This window comes from Parasteatoda tepidariorum, chromosome 5, assembly GCF_043381705.1.
Source record: "Parasteatoda tepidariorum isolate YZ-2023 chromosome 5, CAS_Ptep_4.0, whole genome shotgun sequence".
In the NCBI taxonomy this organism is placed as follows: Eukaryota; Metazoa; Arthropoda; class Arachnida; order Araneae; family Theridiidae; genus Parasteatoda; species Parasteatoda tepidariorum.
In genome coordinates, this window is record NC_092208.1 from 55,891,251 (window position 1) to 55,908,112 (window position 16,862).

At 27.5% G+C, this 16,862-nt stretch overlaps 1 protein-coding gene across 1 annotated transcript in view; it reads right to left on the reverse strand.

The window, feature by feature from the left end:
- The window catches only part of LOC107455826 (bcl-2-related ovarian killer protein homolog A), a 93,002-nt gene extending 76,722 nt beyond the window's left edge, over positions 1–16,280 (reverse strand). Inside the window, exon 1 of the mRNA XM_016073538.3 lies at positions 16,184–16,280. The gene's annotated coding sequence lies outside the window, so the exon portion shown is untranslated. The remainder of the gene's footprint in view (positions 1–16,183) is intronic.
- Positions 16,281–16,862: the final 582 nt, after the last annotated feature.

A 16,862-nucleotide genomic window follows, 5' to 3' on the forward strand; every position in this document is an offset into this window, starting at 1 on the left:
TACATTTATAAAGAAATATAACAAATTGTAATTTATGAAGTTAAAACTGACTTATAATTGAAAGAAATAACTAAATATGTCAGTGTTGATGAAACTCAATTATGCAACTCTCTATGCTTTCTTCAGTCTTTCAGTTGCAGAAATATGTAATAATAATAACAAAATAAATATTTTAAAGTTGTTAACTGAAATAAGGCCAAGTGCTTTCATCTCAATAATTGGTGGGGATTACTGGAATTAATTTTAAGAGAGAAGGCATCAGGACAGCCCTATTAAGCAAAGAGTATAAGATTTGTTTGCAAAATAAAGATGTTTCCTCATATGAAGTTATCTTTGTTAAAACCCAAGGGGAAAAGAAAACGTCCATACTTAGATTTTATAGTAAAAGTGTAAAGAGGCTTTTTCTAGTTTTTAAACAAGAAGGTAAAGTCATGACCCCCGAAATGATTTAAATTATACCTTTGATAGGACAGTTACAATGGTGAATAATAAACTCTGTAACAAAGTGCATGATATATTTTTAAAAATACTAACACTTTTATTTATAGATATAGAATTGTGTATCACCAGTGTCTTTAACTATCTGAAATTTCAATTAACATTAAAAGTAGGTTGAATTTTTGTGAGTACCAGAGAAATTTGAGTTCATATTAAAGGACATTTCACGTTAAAATGTTTACGTCATAAGTAATTAAATGTATTATATTTGTATTTAATTTGATGATGAACTGAAAATTAGACTACGTTAAAAAAAATGTTAAGGGGATTACTAGAACCAATTTTCAGAGAGAAGAATTTGTTTGAAAAAACAAAACAAAACACGTTTCTTCATATGAAGTTATCTTTGTTAAAACCCAAGGGTGAACGAAAACCTCAATTCTTAGATTTCATACTAATAGTGCAAAAGAGCTTTTCCTAGTTTTTAAAAAGAAGGTAAAGTCAAGAACTCCAGTATGAATCAAATTATATCTTTCATTAGACAGTTGAAAATGATTAATAATAGACTTTGTAATAAAGCATATTGGATATATATATATTTTCAGAAATATCTACACTTTTAGTTATTGATATAGAACTGTGCATCACCAGTGTTCTTACTTATCTAAATTTTCTATTAACGTTATAAGTAAAATTTGAGTTCATATTAAAAGATATTTCACGTTAAGCGTGTTCACGTCATAAGTAATTAATTGTATTATATTTGTATTTAATTTGATATTAAACCGAAAGTTAGTTTACGTTAAAATAAACGTCGCAATGATTTATAATAGACTTTGTAACAAAGCATAATAGATATTTTAAGAAATACCTACACTTTTAGTTATTAATATAGAACTATGTATCATCAGTGTCCTAACTTATCTGAATTTTCCATTAGCGTTATAAGTTAGTTAAATTTTATCAAGTGCAGTAAAATTTGAGGTCATATTAAAAGATATTTCACGTTAAGCGTGTTTACGTAATAAGCAATAAAATGTATTATATTTGTATTTAATTTGATGTTAAACCGAAAGTTAGTTTAAGTTAAAATAAACGTAAAAGAGGATTACAAGAATTAGCTCTCAGAGAGAATCACGTTTAAATTAAAATATGTATATAATAAATGATAGATGGGTATGATTTATTGCTTCCCATGACATTCCTCGAACTGAGTCTCTCTGAAAGTATTTCTTCACAGAAAAATTACTGAAAGATTAATGTTTAAGACTGTTATCGGAAGAAGTTAATACCTTTTTTTTCTACAAACTATTTTCAAAATCCGTAATTACCTAAAATTACGACTTCGATTATACGTTATCTTTACATCGTACTTTATCAAAACAATTCATTTTCGTATTGCTTTCTCTGGAGTTTTAAATTCCTTTAGCGTTTTAAAAGAGGTACTATTATATTATTTTTCTGGAGTCTTCTCGTTTTATTTTATTTAAAACTAAAACCTGAATTTGAAAAGGGGCGCAGTAGAATGGAGAGAAATAAAAGATGAAGATTGATCATTCTTTTCAATCTCGTAAGAAAGAGTGAGATTTCTTTGTTTTTCTGAACACTATATCATACAAGGACGCCTTAATGAGTTCATCATCCTTTATCCTATATCTATCAGCCAACTTTCTTTTTTTTTTAAAAGTATTTTACAGGAATTAGAATAATAATTGTTTTTAAGTTAAGTACTTATTAATGTTTAAAAATAGCTATTAATTAAAATTTTAACCATTTTTTATTTAATAAAAGTCCGTGATTCTCTTTTAAAAGTTAATTGTGCAAATAGTTCTATTGAATTAAATTTTAATATAATAAGTATAATAGGGGAACAAAATAGGTGTACAAAACAAAATTTTAGCGACTATTTTACAAAATGCATATTCAAAATTAAATTTTTGAAATCCATATTTTGCAAAATAGATTTATCAATTAAACGTTAAAGCCTTTTTTACAACATTTCTATACAGAACCAAATTTTAATATCCATTTTGAAATAAGTATACAAAACTAAATTTTAATATTCATCTTACAAACTATGTAAGCAAAATTAAATTTTAATCTATATCTTAAAAGATATACATTTAAAAGAAGATTTTAAAACTTATATTTGCAAACAGATACAAAACTGTAAGTTTTGTATCTGTTAACTGAGTGTGAAAAATTAAACTTTATCTCATATTTCTCAAAAAAAGGAAAAGGAAATTGCATTTTTATGAAATAATAACAAATGTTTCAAATAGTTTCTCCTTTGCGTTTAATGTTACTGAGCATTTTCTCCTAGATTATTTTAAAAAAGATACGTCTATTGCCATTACTTGTGTGTTAGAATCGTATAATTGTATTTAAAAAATTTTATTACATGATTAGAAAGAATTTAAAATTAATTTATTAAGGCTTCACATAATCTGCAAATGTTAAATTGTGTTTTACCCTAATGGAATAATTATGAGAATTATTTATTTTACTTCTACTGAATCATTGAATTATAAATGCAATATACTTTTTTTTGATCTATTAATAAGTGTTCTTTATGTTTCAAATCATGCTAAAAGTACATGGCCTTGTTTTATAAAATAAATAAAATAGAAAGATGAAATCAAATTAGAACGAAAAATAAACTATTACCCGTCTCACATTGCTATCTAGTCAAGCAATGTATTGTTTTCTATGTATTTTTTTCCGATGAATTAAGTAAAGATAAAACAAAGTCCAAAACTTTTAATGTATCATAAAACTTCTTATGAATATAATTCATAGAAAGTATGCATGTTGAGGGTAATATTGTAACTAAGATATCACCTGTCCTATTTAGTTTGGATATATAAGCTTAGGTCATAGAACTATAAGGATCAAGACCTAGTACGCGAAAATCTGATCAGTAGATCAAAAGTTATTCAAAGTGTTCGCTACTGAACTAGGAAAACGGCAACAAATTATCATAATCACCATACGATTAAATCAAAAGATTAATTTTGCAAACAATATTTTTTATTTAATATTCTTATTTTAGATGGAATCATAAATATACAAAAAGATTAATAAATAAGTAATGATGTGTCATAATTACACGCATAGAAAGTTTAAAAAATAATCCTCCTATTTTTTCTGTCTCTTAAGTCTTTTCTCACTTATTCTTTTGATGAATACTTAAAAGAGTAGCTTTTAAAGAAAGCAAAAGTTATCTTAATAACAAAAGAAAAATACCTTGAATAAAACGTTAAATTTAAGTTACATAACTGTGGTAGTATTTTAATTTTAATGATGAGTTCATAACAATGATAGAAAAAAGAATTATAATGAGTGTCAGGAAACTGGTATTGTATAACAGTGAGTGCGGTTAGCAAAAGAATAATTCAAACCATGAATCTTTTTCTTTGTATTTATTGTATTTATTGTATTATTATTTTCTTTGTATTACAAATTGTATTTAGTTTATTATTGTTTGCATGAGCCGGAAGAGAAATATTTAATTACAAGAAAAATTTAACTAGTTACCGTATTTAATTTGGCAAAGATTAAAGTGCAAAATAACGATAAATAAAGAAAATAAAAAGGGCAATTATTAATCGGTTTCTAAAAGTCATTTTCAGTTACAAGAACATAATTACGTTAGAATGAAAGTGCGCTTAATTTGTTGTAGAAGTGGAAGATTTGATAACTAAGTTAAAACTATGAAGCAGTGTTAGAAATGCTTAACATAAGTTAATGTTATTTCAATTTTTGAAAACTTAGGTACGTGGTATTATTAAAGGGGATACTTCAAATTACCGAAATATCCAAAAAATTTTGTTTTCAATTCGAAATTTAAAATTAATTAATTTAATACTTTCAATGCTGAGATCATTTCATACAGAACATGTTCTTATACAAACTCTTCCAACTCTCAAACAACTGAATAATATTATATGTTTTTACGTATTTATTAAATTATTATAGTTGAATAAATTGCGCTGATTCAGATTTTTATTAAAACGACGTTTGACTTTTACTACATTAAACAGAAGTATCATTAAAAATATGACTAAGGTAATCTAAGAGACTTTTTAAATTTTTTTTTAAAGGAAATAAAATAATTTAACCAATAATTCTCAGATAAAAGAAATCACAAAAGTTTTCAGAACCTCTTGACTTTGACAGAATACCTTCGGTTGAATTTGCTGACACATTTTATAATTTCAATCTCTGTTTAAAACAATACGAAAGCAGCAAATGATTTAAATATAAAATTAACTAAAAATAAATTCCAATAACAGCACCAACAGAGAGTAATAAGCCTGCTATTAATAATATTCCTCTTCGAGAGTGGAGTAATAATAAATATATTTATCGAAGGTATTAGAATATATTATAAAAAAGATATTATAAAAAAGATATTATAAAAGATATTATAAAAGATATTATAAAAAATTATCGAAGATATTATGAAAAACTAATTACAGTTTATGAATGCAATACTGATATTTCACTAAATTTATTTTTTCGTTGCATTTTATTTTTCTACTCTAAGATAGATATATAATCAGTCAAAGTTAGATGAAATGTAAGCGTTGTGAATTCGAAATGTACAAACATAAATTTTAACAATTTTTTAAAAATATTTTTTTAATGCACATTTGTAGTCAAATGCCACATAATTAATTTAAATTCGCTTATGACATGTAATGATTTTGCTTTGCGGTATTATCATTTGATTTTTTCATATTTATTTATATTTTAAAATGTTTAAAACGAATTTTTTAGGTAATTAAATTCAATTTTATGACATTTAAGTTTAATTTTAAGATACCGAAAAAATATTTACATGTTTCCTATTTTGTTAAACGTGATGGTTGCCGTAAAATTATAGACCTGATTAAATTATGTATTCAAAAGACGATGAAAATATTTTGAATAACTTAAAAGTAATTTTTTGACTTTAAATTTAAATTTCATTATGATAGAAAAGCTGATTTATATAAATCTTAAATGCGTAAAACGTGAAAATTACCTTTAAAATATATAATTATGATTGAGTTTTACTTTTAAAATAATCGTGATGATAGTTAGAATACTAAAAAATTAAATTTGTTTTAATTTAATTCCATAATGTTGAAATTCCATGGATTGTTTATGTATTTTTTAAGTAGTAAACGGAAAGTATCGAAAGTATACCGTGTTTTAATTTTGTTTTTAAAATTTACGTTGATAATAATGTAAAAACCATTTAATAAAAAAATGTTGAGTTGATATTGATTAATATAGACATTATAAGTATTTACTTTTATGTACACTACGTTTCCTTTTACTTTCTGTGGCATTAAAAAAATCCTTTTTAATTTTCGCCTAATTTTATATCCCTTAAAGGTGCACAAAGCTACGACAACAAATATTGTTTAATTTACAAATTCTATATAAAGTATTTAACCTTTTTTCTATTCAAAAAATGAATGAATTGAAAGCGAAAGTGCCATTGTCTCATATTTCTAAAGAAAATGATGTTAAATCATCTGAATCATTCCATTAAAGGCAGAAGAATTCGAGTTCTGATGAGAACCCTGACCTGATATGATGACCGCCTCCTGTTGCAATTGGAATAGAGTTTGAGTTTACCAGACAAGTTATGCTCAGCAAGTCTGGCAGTCGCGTGTCATTTGACCATGACCATCATTTGAAAGCTGTAATTATGATAAAATTCGGTAAAAAAATAAATATGAAACTTATCTACATGCACGAAAACATAGCTTTTCTCCAAGGCGAGGAAGGTTATTAACTATTGTTCAAATGGAATAATGCATTCTCTTCGCCCGAAAGGGATAAATGTTTTCTTTAATTTTCTATATTTGGAAAGTTTTATCCTAAATGTATATTTTTTGTTTTAGTTGAATTTTGCAATGCATTACAAAATATGTCGCAGTGAAGGAAAAAAACAAAAAAAAACAAATGGATATTAAACTTAATTTCATTTTATGGACACTGAACATGTAAAAATAGCATGCATTTAGTTTTATATTAAATTAAATTGTCATGAGTAGGTTACCTATCGTAACTGTGTAAATATGTACCTATATGAATAATTTATGAATGCAAAATGTATTATAAAATTACGGATTAAAAATGATTTGTAACATTCGTGATTTATTGCAAGCACATAAGATAAGGTTTTATATTAAATTCTGATGTGTTGGTTACGTATGAGCACAGCGTGATAAATTGTGTTTTACGCACATGATATATTATGTTTGAATAATTTAATATCAAACGTTAATAAATTGTAACGCATTGAAAAGGACTTATTTTTGACTTTAAAACCTTATTTTTTAGCCTGACATATCATTGTAAGAATATTGAACATGTTTCAATATTTTACTGAATTTTTATAAGTTGGTTAAGAATCATTGCTGCACAAAAATACATTTTTTATACAAGTTTAGTAAGATAATGCCTTCTAATCCACTTTTTCACTCATGTATATTTCTACCTATAAAATATATATTTCCTACACGAATATAAAAATTATGATAATGAAAATTTAATGGACATAATATTATTTTAAGTCATGTTCCTATCTTTTGATTTCTCATACTCACCTCTATATACCAACGTATAATATTTTATCTATAGAATTCAACAAACTCTGCTTTTCTGAGTAAAAATATCAAACTTCTATAATAAATAAAAACGCATATTTTTTTTGGGGGGGGGGGCTTTAAAAAAAATAATACCTTAATAATTTATCTAATGGCCGGACTATGACGCGCTAGGACTCAATATTAATGATTTAAAGACCTTAAATATGCTAAATAATTCAAGAAGGTGATATTTTATATTTTGAAGCTGCGATTTTACTTTTTGATTTTTACCCCCTGAGACACACGGCTCGGAAGCAGCGATTTCTATTTTATTTTATAACCATCGTAGAACAGCCGACCTTATTTTGGATTTACGACTACTAATGCTCAACTCCGTAGCCTTGTAATTTTGAACCATATCCAGAAGACAAGAGAACTCCTGGATGAAGTATTGGGAGAAATTTGCCTTCGTGGAAAACTTTTTGATGGAACTAACCCGCATTTGCACTACACGGAGAGGAAAACCACGAAAACCTCCCATGGTTAGCCTCACGGCAAGGGAACTCTAAGCCATGATCCGTCTATCACTGAGGATATTTTACGTCAGCACTGTGGTCGGTGCGGAATTCGTACAGACCAGATCTCGCCAAGATTCGAACTCTGTTCACCTCATTAGAAGACGAAGGCTCTATTCCCTGAGCCACCACAGCTCCGGTAGCCGCAATTTGGAAAATATTGTCCCAGTAGTCTTGACTAAGAAGTGATCGAAATTTTGGATTTCTTAATGTTAATTTCCCTTCTTGCATGTTTCACCTTCCAGAAAAAAAAAAATCTAATGTTTAATTTATTATTTCTCCCAAACCATTCGACCAATTCCTCTGAATTTTGGATTCTAACCCTTAAACTTTAAATACCTCATATTTCATATGGTTCCCATAGTTTGATCGGGAGAGCAGTCCAAAGCTTGGACCATTTAATGTTAACTTTATTTTTTGCTTATTTCGCCATATATCGAGAACTTCTTAAGTGAATTGAACATATTTTGCACACAACTATAAAATTCATTTATCCAAAGATTATTTCATGCAAAATATAACTTTTAGTAATTATTTATTGTTTATTATTATTTCATTTAATAATAGTAAAAAAAATTTAAATTTTAAGGTATGCAATTTTATAAATTTAAAAGGTGTAATTTTACAAGGCAAAATACAAAATTTAAGCGAAATCGGTTGAATTATAAAGCTGTATATTCAAAATTAAAATTCTCAGGTAGGGGAGAGTGGGGTCAATTGTAACAGAGCAAAAATTAACCATTACTTAACTCCTTAAGAACCACCAATAGTTTCCTATATCATTTATATTATGCTGCGTGTGCATTATTTTATTTGTCACCTTTCACAGCATAAATTAAAATTTTTAACCCCTAAAAGTCAAAAGTTTAACCCTTTAAGTATCTGCTCATTATTATTTTTACTCCTAAAATATAACTACTATTTTGATCAATAAAAAAATATATCACAACTATGATAATATGTATAATTAACTATGTTTTAGTTGAATTTATGAACTGTTACAATTGACCCCGTAAGTGGGGACAATTGTAACAAGTGCNATATCATTGTAAGAATATTGAACATGTTTCAATATTTTACTGAATTTTTATAAGTTGGTTAAGAATCATTGCTGCACAAAAATACATTTTTTATACAAGTTTAGTAAGATAATGCCTTCTAATCCACTTTTTCACACATGTATATTTCTGCCTATAAAATATATATTTCCTACACGAATATAAAAATTATGATAATGAAAATTTAATGGACATAATATTATTTTAAGTCATGTTCCTATCTTTTGATTTCTCATAGTTACCTCTGTATACCAACGTATAGTATTTTATCTATAGAATTCAACAAACTCTGCTTTTCTGAGTAAAAATATCAAACTTCTATAATAAATAAAAACGCATATTTTTTTTTTTTTTGGGGGGGGGGAAGAGAATACCTTAATTCATCTAATGGTCGGACTATGACGCGCTAGGACTCAATATTGATGATTTAAAGGCCATCGACCTTAAATATGCTAAATAATTCAGGAAGGTGATATTTTATATTTTGAAGCCGTGATTTTATTTTTTGATTTTTATCCCCTGAGACACACGGCTCGGTAGCCGCGATTTCTATTTTATTTTATAACCATCGTAGAACAGCCGTATTTTGGATTTACGACTACTAATACTCAACTCCGTAGCCTTGTAATTTAGAACCACATCCGGAAGACAAGAGAACTCCTGGATGAATTATTGGGAGAAATTTGACTTCGTGGAAGACTTTTTGGTGGAACTAACCCGCATTTGCGCTACATGGAGAGGAAAACCACGAAAACCACCCACGGTTAGCCTGACGGCAAGGGAACTCTAAACCATGATCCGTCTATCACTGATGATATTTTACGTCAGCACTGTGGTCGATGCGGAATTCGTACAGATATCGCTGGGATTCGAACTCGGTTCACCTCATTAGAAGACGAAGGCTCTATCTCCTGAGTCACCACGGCTCCGGTAGCCGCAATTTAGAAAATATTGTCCCAGTAGTTTCGGCTAAGGAATGATCGAAATTTTTGATCCCTTAATGTTAATTTCCCTTCTGGCGTGTTTCGCCTTCCAGAAAAAAAAATCGCATTTTTAAGTTTTTATTTCTCCCAAACTATTCCACCAATTCCTTTAAATTTTGAATACCTCATATTTCATATGGTTCCCATACTTTGTTCAGGAGAGCAGTCTAAAGTTTGGGCCATTTAATGTTAACTTTATTTTTTTGCAGCTTGCTTTTATTTCACCGTATCTCGAGAACTTTTTAAGTCAGTGTTTCCCAAACTTATGAATTTTGTGTACCCTTTCTAAATTTTTCGTAACGCTGTGTACCCCTAATAAAAAAAAATTATGTATTTTTTACTACAAAAAATCCACAAAAGTTAAAAATCACAACTGGCTGTTGACACCACTAATTATTAACTGTTAACTCTGCGAAAAATAGCCAATAGAAAAATACGTAATCGCAAATTTTCATGGCTAGTTTTGTTCTTAAATAAAAAATTTTGGAATTTTCATATGTTGCAAGATATTTCGCGTAAGAACGCGTACCCCAGCTAAACTGTTCCCGTACCCCTGGGGGTACGCGTATCACACTTTGGGAAACACTGTTTTAAGTGAATTGAAGATATTTTGCACACAACTATAAAATTCGTTTATCCAAAAATAATTCCATGCAAAATGTAACGTGTAGTAAATATTTATTGTTTCTTATTATTTTATTTAATAACAGTAAGAAAAAATAAATTTCAAGGTATACAATTTTATATATCAATTTAAAAGATGTAATTTTACAAGGCAAAACACAAAATTTAAGCGAAATCGGTTGAATTATAAAGCTGTATATTTAAAATTCAAATTCTCAGGTACTGTTCAATCAAGTTAGCTCGAATTTTGCATTTTGCAATTTAAAATTATGTTCTTTAAAATGATGTGACAAATTTTATACTTAACATTTCAAAATTTTTCGACTATTAATAAATAAAATAATGAAAAATAATAAATATTTCGTGAAAGTTATATCTTACATAGAATCCTTGGATAAACGACTTACATAGTTGCTGGCAAAAATTTTCCCTCCCGATTAAAAATTACTCCAGATAAGGCGAACTACGCAAAAAATAAAATTAACATTAAGGGGTCCAAACTTTGGACCACTCTTTTGACGAAACTATGGGGAACCAGATTGCGGTTATCCTTTATATTCTGTGGGTCAGAAATCAAATCTTTCGATAAATAGTTATGTTTATTCAGAGAAAGTACGTTTTGTGCCTGATTTTGTAACTTAAAATATCATCTGCCTTAATTAATTAGCAGATTTGAGGTCACCCTTTCAATCCTGTAAGATTAAGTCCTAGAACGTAAAAATCCGAATTAGCTTAAAGGTTATTTTGGGTGGTCCGTTTTTTATTTTGCACACTGTACGTTTATTCAGAGAGAGAGAGAGAGAGTAAGTTTGTGCGGCTAATTTCGTTACTTAAAATATGGTCTGCTTAAATTTATTATCAGATTTAAGATTTGCAGATTTAATTCAATACGATTTTATCTTAATACGCTGTAATTCTAGTATTTAATCAAAAGTTATAAGGTTGCTATAATTCACGTATTGTGGATGATGTGAGCTACTTGGAAGCATCCGTAAATGAGGAATTCGATAATATTTCCAATTTTATCGATCTTGCTGAAATGACTATTCGTACAACAGCAATGTATCTTTCATTGTACATTTAAATTTAAAAAAAAACAGAAACAATATGATAGTACTTAAAGTAAACAAAAAGTCCCTGTAAGTGGAGTTACACGTTTTGCTGATCAAAAACTGAAAGAAAAGAAGAAAAAAAAAACAATTTGATGGTACTTAAAGGGAATAAAAAGACCCTGAAAGTGGAATCAACGTTTCCGAGATCAAAAAATGAAAAAAAAGGAACTAATGGTACTTAAACTGATTAAAAAGGCTCTGAAAGTGGCTTTTGTTGATCAAAAATTGTGAAAAAATTTAAGTATAATCTTAACTACACTAGTTATAACACATACTGTTGAAGTTTTAAAAGAAAATTGGAGGGGTGGGGGCGACGATTTTGTTGAGTTTTCAAGCATGAAAAACGCTGTTTTGAGAAAACATAATTTAAAATGCACGTCTGCATATTCTATTATTTGCAAGTCAATATATAATGACATGCAAATAATAAAATACGCTTTTCTTCGACAGCTATATGATTTTCACGTTATGTCTTAAGAAATGTAGAAATGTATGAAATTGTCGAATTATGTAAAAAAATATGTTTTGAAAATACAACAGTAAAGTTCCTTTTTAAATGTCCATAGCTCAATTTAAATAGTTGCAGCTTTGTTTTCGACATTTAACTATAACCCAATGACGAAATTATTTTTCTTATTTTCCCCAAAATAGTATTAAAAAATATATGATTTTTGTTTTTGGATAATTAAAAATAGCCCAAAAGTGCATCTTAATTAGTATTGAATCCATAAAGTAAACTTAAAAACTCACAATAATAAAAGAGTTTATTTTAAGCATTGAGGTAACTAGAATAGCAACAATTTGCTGAGGAATTTTTGAAAAATTTACTCTAAAACACAAATTATTCCAAAAATTGGAAAAATTAAGATCCTAGACAGAGAAAAAAACTAAGTATATTGATTTTTGAATATGTAGATGTGATAAACAAAGATTTATTATATGATTAATGTTATCTGTCTGAAAAGGTTTGAATTTGATGCTAAGTTTTAATATTAAAAAAAAACACACACGCTCACACACATACTCAAAACTGTTTCATACATTATCTAATTGATTACACAAAGGAAAAATTTTAGAAACATTATAGAAGTTATTGTATGCTGTAGAAAAATATTTAATGTAATTCCCACTAATTTAATGTATTTCCCACTAAGTGAGCCACTATCCCTGAACCAATCATAGCACATCAGTAAAAAAGTCATCTTTCATGAAAAAAAAAATTAAATTAATGGATTCAGGAATAAAAATAATAACACTTAAAAAGATTTAAAAACGCTATAGTTTTACAGTTCAAAAACTCACAAGGTATGGCGAATATTATTTTATCGTTTATTTTATAAAAATAGCGTTAATTTTTTATTGTCATTAAAACTTTCAGAACTGTTCAAATTTTGACTGAAAAAACACGGAAAAAAATTACCGTATTACATGGTAATGACAATTCTGGTAAATAAAATTTGTAATTCCGGTTAATAAAATCAAAACATACCATATTTAAACCGCTCAGTTTGGTAATATTTCCGTTCATATCGTAATGGTTTACCCGAAAGTCTGGTTTTAAAAAATTACAGTTCTTATTACTACATAATGAGAAAAAATACAAAACTGAAAAGTAAATTTACCCGAGTAAATGGTTTTTATATCATGCTCTAAGGGATTAAAAATTACCAAATTTTACCAGTTTTAACAAATTTTATCGCATATTATAAAACCATATTTTATTGTTAATTTCCCTAAAATCATTACCAAAGCTCTGCGTCAAGAAATACCGAGCTTTTAAGAATTCCCATAGAGCCAGAACCAAGGTAAATTTTTCTATATTTTGTTAGTTTTGATCATGCTTTTTTCTCAGATTATCATACTGCAAAGCCAAAACAACATGATGAGAGTACAGAAGAAGTCGCATATGAAAGCCTCTTCTACATCTATAGCACAGAGTTAACTATTTTTCCTCCAGATAACTTAATGTAATTTAATAGACTGGATTGTATATATGTTAAGAGAAATTTAATTCTAAGTAGATTACAAAATAAAATTATACCTTTCGACAGTGCTACAAAATAAGTATTCACTGACTATAGTTTTCTCCCTTACAGAATAAAATATAATTTGTTGTTAGACATCAGAGCTAGCAATGAAAATGTGTAATAAAGTTTTATCAAAAAAGGGAAGACTCTTGAGAAAAACTGTTTATCTTCTAACCTTGATAAGAACCGACTTAATATATTGATAACGTGTCTTTTTCACACGACTTCTCCTATTCAGCCCTTTGTTTTTAAATATTAACTGACTTCTAATAATATTTTAGACTCTATAAAAATTTGTATATTTTTTAGTTTTTATGACAGCAATTTGTAAAAGATAATGAAATATGTGAATAATAAAAATAATAATACATGTATGTGAATCATAAAAATAGTTTCATGATCTGAATTTCATTTGCATAGTGAATCTTGAAAAATCCTTATTGTTGTTTTTTCCTCCTGATTAAGGGAAAAAAACAGTGAAGAATTTTAATGTTTTTTTAATTGCATTATTCACGTTTCATCAATATTTTCTTATTTCATCAGTTCTAACATTTATTACTATTCCATTGCTTTCACTATTAAACATTAAATTGTAACAATGCAAATGAATTATTAGAACTATGAAAAACTGCAATTAAATGTAAGCATAAAGAAAACAGTGTATTATAGTTTGCCTTAAATAATCCAGGTATGTAGTGTGCGAAAAAAGCTTTCAGTTTTGGAACTTGGATTTATATAATGGAATATAACACTGAGTTTAAATATTGCTAGTGGTATGCTCATCTGAGTTTTTTTTAAGTTTTTTTTTAAACGAAAGACTCATTGCCTCAAATGCTCAAATCAGATTCTTCAAACCTAAGTCAACGTTTCATCTCATGTTTAACGCACATGGTTCAAAGTGCTCTCGTTTTCTAAGTAAAGTGAAAAATAAAAATGTAGTAGAATTGACCTAAAATTTTTGAGGTGCTTACAGCATGCTTCTATTTTGGAAATTTTAAATGTAAGCGCTTAAAATATTTTAATTACTTGGTTAAAAACTTAATTCGCCATCATTCATTCAAAACTTCATTCAACCACAGTAGCCGAGAGGAGCAAATCAGGATAAAAGGCTGTGAGGGACTAATGTCATTAACAAGGAGATCAGATTTCATTTGTTAACGACAAGGGAATTATGATTGTCCATTGTTATTCATATAAATGCTGAATGAATTTTTGAGTGAATAAGGCTGTTATTTCCAATTTGTATATTATTGAAACGAATAAAGTTTTTAATCATTTAATTTCTTATTGCTTCAGTTTTTTGGGATTATTTATTTAACATTAGTTATCGTTAACGGTTTAACAAAAATAAAGATTTAAACTAATCGAAATCGAAACTTTAGTAAAAATTAAGGTTCATAAAAGATAATTGTACTTTGCTATTATTCTACAACCATCAGGTAAACTGGCTCAAAGAATTCATAAACTTTTCATACATTTTGATACGAAATACTAAATCAACAACTCTACATTCACTTTATTTCCCAATCGCCCTATTAAGTACTCTCCTATCAAAGCTGTGATAACAATGTGCTCTGTTTTATAATCGCAGTCGATCAGTAAACAGAGAGATCCAAATCTATGAATATAGCTTTAAACAAACAAAATAAGAGGAAGTCTTGTTTTAATATCACGGGAGCCATAAAATTCTAAGAACATTAAAACATATCTTCTCAGAATTACTCCTGTAATAAATTAGTTAATAACTAAAGCAGTAACATTTATGATTAATAAATATTACTTACGACAATTAAAATGTGGCTCATAGCTTTGTTCTGCTTTTCTGTTCTCATGTATGTGTGTATTAATCATGCATTATTAAGCAAAATCTTTTTCTTTAATATGCCACATTTATTATTAAAATAGCTGAAATTATGTGAAGTGAGAAAAACTTGTTATGTAAATTACAGTCTAAAGTGCTTTTGATTTTTAGCTAGAACTCAAAAAGCATGTGTGTGAGATTTGAGAGTTATTTCCTTTAGTTTCAAAATGTTTTTAATTATCACACATTGTCTTTTTAAACCGGTTTAATTAATTTAGATATGTTGCAGCACGAAACATTTCTAAATTTATAATATTTTTGTAAATAAATATATTTATGGTTAGTATTTTTACTTGGAAAAAAAGTGGCAATTTACAGCTTTGTACATAAAGGCAAAATAAAAATATGAAAAAGTTTGATAAAAATGTGAGCCTTTAGCATATTAGATAGTGTCCTTGTACAGAAATATAAAAAAATATCGGGCTAATAGTTGATTTACTTTTTGACATAATATTGAATTTACATTCAGTAACGCATAATTCATTAAATAAAAGCATCCTAATCTTTTAATGTATTAGGGATACATTAAATTTTCTTAGCAATTAGTTTGTTCTCAGATTTTAGTGAAATACTTCATTTCAAATTCAGATAAAGTATCTTAATTTCCACAACAATGTTAGAAAGATATAATATAAATTATGGTAGATAATGTTAAGCTTCTTTTGAAATAAAAAAAGCTACTTTATAAAAATAACATTAATTGATGAATAACAAAAATTAAAATTTATATTTAGTGGAATTTTAAAAATTAAAACATTAAGGAGAATTTTTTTTCAAAAAATATTTAAGTTAAGAGAAAGCACGTGGCTATTTTGACCGAAAACATTTTTATCTCATCCTTCACAATCAAAACATTGAAACCGGCTTCACGAGCATCCCAGAGCAAAAAGTAAAATTTTTGAGAACTGAACTCACCACGACAGTCAACTAGACTAGAGATCACCGCCATTCTAGATGTGTTTTACGAACACCTGCTGAATGATGTGTAATAGCCTGCGAGGATGCCCGAAACACAATTTCATTAGGGTTACTAGAATCATACGAAAAGTCGCCAAGATGAGAAAATCATTTCAAATTGTAGATGGAGGAATGTTTGAGTTAAATGTAAAAAATTTATATGCAGACAGGCATATAAATTTTGGCAGTCTGGCCAGCCTGGTTGTAAATAATGTAATCTGGTTGTTGTAAATTCTTATTTTCCTGAATGAAGGAATTATGTTTGAAAAGAAATATTTGTTATCTTCTCATTTTTAGTTCTTTCACTAATTGTACATTTAAACTATACATATGTTACTATACATATAAACTATACATATTCTAAATATTCTTGTGTTTATTAACGTGTAATAAATGAGTAAATTAGTAAATTCTTTCCCGCTATATTTTATTAAATTTTTGTTACTGATTAGAATGTATTTGTAATTATTCTCGATTTGTATGCATACTTCAAGGAGAAAAGAATGCTAAAAAATGATGTTTTTAAAGGGGGAAAAAATGGAATTCAAAAAAAATTCATTCACTTGCTTAACATTAAAGATATTTCTTTTATTGTTTTAGAGAAAATTTTTATGTTTAATTTTAAGGGAAAAAGAAA